At 47.3% G+C, this 3,872-nt stretch overlaps 1 pseudogene; it reads left to right on the top strand.

Annotated features, from left to right (window-relative positions):
• The first annotated feature begins 2,795 nt into the window (after positions 1-2,795).
• Positions 2,796-3,353, top strand: LOC112881207 (annotated as a pseudogene).
• The last annotated feature ends 519 nt before the right edge of the window (positions 3,354-3,872 follow it).

Consider the following 3,872-nt stretch of genomic DNA (forward strand, 5'->3'; position numbering starts at 1 on the left):
AGTATGAAGAATGAAACATTTCTTTTTTTTTCTTTTAGGAGCCAAGCGAGCATAAAATTCTTGATTCCTGCACTGTACGAGGTTATTCTTTTTCTTTAAGTGGAAGTCAAATTTCTGATCCATTGGATCAACATCCAATCTAAAAATATTAACTTAAAGACTCAAGAAACTTGAAAAAATTGCAAATCAACCTCCAGTAAAAATACAGGAACTTGTTTTTTAAAATGAACCAGGCAGGAGAGCTGCCGATTATATTAAAAATAAATAAATCCAGACCGGGTAGAACAACCAACAACACCAGGCGGTTGGATTGGGACATCACCAAGCGCCGCTACACTCAACTCTACAACACCTGCCAGTTAGATTGGGATATTAATATGTGCCACACAACACATGCCACTCAATTCCACTCCACAGATACTATCGTACAGTTGGATTGAGACATCAACAAGCGTCGCTACACTCAATTCTACAACATCGGCCGGTTGAATTGGAATATCAACGTATGCCGCACAACATATACCACTCAATTCCACTCTAGGTATATTGTCGGACGGTTGGATTAAAATATCAACATGTACCGTACAACGCTCACGCTCTGTCACGGCTCCACCGGAATGCCACCATCGCAGCACTGCCACTCGCAACCAACACCACCAACAATACAGGAACTTCATTTCACCCTAGAAAAAATATTTTTTTTCACTTTCTCGTGGATTTATCTCGATCGAATCATGTACCATTACATTTAGACTGAACACAAATATCGTAATCAATCGAATCTCTCTTTTTGGTAGCCATTTTAAAGGTCACAAACACTAGTGTACTCAGCGTGCAAACATTTGTTTCTGGAGTTGCCTTCGGCGGCTAGTCAAAATCTTGAAAATAGTGATGCTGACAGAACTGATTGTTCCGATGATATCATGCACAGTGATTGATTCAGAAACGTCTGGCGAATTCGTTAGAAGAAGCTACCTGATGATGTACGGGTTCGTTCGATCATCCCTGGCTCCCACACAAGATTTGCTCTTCCCTTTTCCTCCTTTTTTTTTCTCTTCAGGTCACCAAACGATCCGAAAATCGAGCGACCTGCCTTCTGTGAGGGGGGCAAATATTCCAGCCCGATTTGCCCATTCTGTTCAGAACTCCTGACGGCTCCTCTCCTTGGCTTTCTGATTAAACCAGGGTAATTAAATTCCAACCGGTAAGTTTGCTGTAGGTGCACCTTATGGGAAACTAACACATAGTCCATTTTTTTCTTACTCGTTCAGTCTGAAAACCCTCTTTCAACTCCAAATTGTCCATTTTTAGGTGTACTTTGGGATGCAAGTGGATACCCAAAGATGTTTTATGGGTCAACTAGATAATTACGATAGCATGCTATCCTAATTAATTTCTCATCCTAAATTAATTGTGTATAGTGCCATTCTAGTTTATATTATCAAGTTTTGGATCGATCGAATGATTCAAAATAAATATAACTTGCATCCCTAGGTGCACAGTACCATCCTATCTCACCATATTATAAATGTTCATTTATGGATAGTTCGGCCAGGATTAAATTTAGATAAAAAATCGACCTACTGTATATATATTAAAGTGAGAAAATATGCTTGGATCTTAGAAAATGGTGAGACAGGTACAACTGCTGACGATTAGATGCAAATTGTCCAACCGGACAGTATTTTGTTATAGTAACCGTGCTCAAAGCGTAGGACAATAGCTCTCTTGGAAACTCAAGTAGGTTATGGATTGATCGAGAAGAAATCCAAGAATTCTAATTTGGTGCGTGGTTCATACTCTAACCTCTTTTGGCAAACATAAGAGCAAATACTATGAGATGATATAGACGGGCTAAATAAAGTGACATATTATATTTATGCTGAGTTTGAGGTGAGAGAATGGGACAGAGAAGAGAAGCAGGTTGCAAGTTTACAGTCTGCTCTCAGCTGGCTGTAACACATACTCCAGTAAATCCTATGAGAGAATGAGAGAAGAAAGATGAATTAAGTATTAATGGTGCAGTCCAACTATATAGCCAATTTATTATATGAGTTGACTATTAGATTGGCTTAAGGTGTGTTCGTTTCCTGAGGTCTAAAATTTAGAGGGGTCACATCAAAGAGAATCTTGTCATTTAGAAGTATTAAATAAAGTCTAATTACAAAACTAATTGCAGAACCCCAGTGCTAATTCGCGAGACGAATCTAATGAGGTATATTAGTCCATGATTAGCGGATGATTACTGTAGCATCACTGTGGCAAATTATGGATTAATTAGGCTCATTAAATTTGTCTCGCGAATTAGCACCCAGCTGTGCAAAAAGTTTTATAAACAGATTTTATTTAATACTTTTAAATAGCAACATTCTCTTTGATGTGAGGCCCTTAAGATGGCATGGCAACAATATATAGCCAACAGCTAGCTAAATTATTAACCTTGCTCTTACGACACTCCAAGACATCTCGAAATGGAAGTGCGTCTGTTCACTCTGCATTACTAAGGGCCCGTTCGTTTCCGGCCTCTAAAGCCCGAAACCTCTAAACTTTAGAGGCCGGGATCCGAACGGCCTACTAGACGCGCTCCGATGGCCAGTTTAGAGGTGGAGAAACTTTAGAGCCCGCGAGCACTCTAACGGCCTCTAATCCGCTTGCTGCAGCTTGCCTTTCCCAGCGCTGCCCCCCACCCCCCCCCCCGCGCCGCCGCCCCTGCTCCTCCCCGCGTGCTCCTCCCCCCCGCGCCGCCGCCCCCTGCTCCTCCCCGCGCGCCGCCGCCCTTGCTCCCTCCGCGTGAAGCTACCACTAGTCCGTCCCCAACCGGATCCCCCGATTCCCCCCGCAACCGCGTCGGCGATGGCATCCACGGCGTCCACCGGCGCCGGCGCCGGCGACGGCGAGAAGCCCTACCCGCACCTCGCGAGCCCGCTCCTCGCGCCGCCCCAGCCCCCGCAGCAGCCGCCTCCGCCGGTGCTCGTCCGCCTCCGCCGCCTGCGCCCGCGCCGCGCGCGGGGCCTCTGTCGCGCCTGCGCCCGGACCCTCCTGCTCCTCCTCGCCCTCGCGCTCCTAGCCAGCGCCGCCTTCCTCCTCTACCCCTCGGCCCCCGCCGCGCGCGTCGAGGGCCTCCGCGTCGACCGCTTCCGCGCCGACCCGCCCGCGCTCGACCTTGGCCTCGCGCTGCGGCTCCGCGTCCGCAACACGGGCTTCGTCCTCCCGCTCCGCTACCGCGCGGTCTCCGCCGCCGTCTCGTACCGCGGCCACCTGCTCGGGTCCGCCCAGGCGCGGCCAGGTCCGGCGAGCTCACGGGCAGGGGCGAGGTGTACGCGGATGCCGAGGTGTGGGTGGATAGGGGGTAAAACTGTAAATTTACTCACTTTATAGGGCTGTAATGAACACCCCTCTAAATATTAGACCTCTAAAATATTTAGACCTAATTTATAGATATGTGTTTTGGACCCCTCTAATACGAAACGAACACCTCCTAAATAGGCAAATCTCAAGCGGATGCTGGCTCGGCCAATTTTCCTTCCATTCCGCTCGCTGTCCAATCGTGTAACAGCACCAGCAGCATGGAACTAACTGCATCGGGATCGAGGATTTCTCCTGATTGGATGAGGTAAATTAGGTCAGAATTCAGGTCAAATCGTCAGCAGTGATCGATGTCGCACATCCAGAAATACCATACCAAAAAACAAATAGAATTATATACTAGTTTCGGTTTCAGGAATAATCTGAACCGTGCACTGTGCCGGTACAGTGGACGTACTCGCAGATTCTTCGGGCCTCCTCATCCGTTGACCATTGATTCACGAGCTCAACTTTCTGGACCCGGCCAAGACCTGTGTAGAAATCGACCGATGCGTCGGGGACGACGA

Source organism: Panicum hallii, chromosome 2 (assembly GCF_002211085.1).
Source record: "Panicum hallii strain FIL2 chromosome 2, PHallii_v3.1, whole genome shotgun sequence".
Classification (NCBI taxonomy): Eukaryota; Viridiplantae; Streptophyta; class Magnoliopsida; order Poales; family Poaceae; genus Panicum; species Panicum hallii.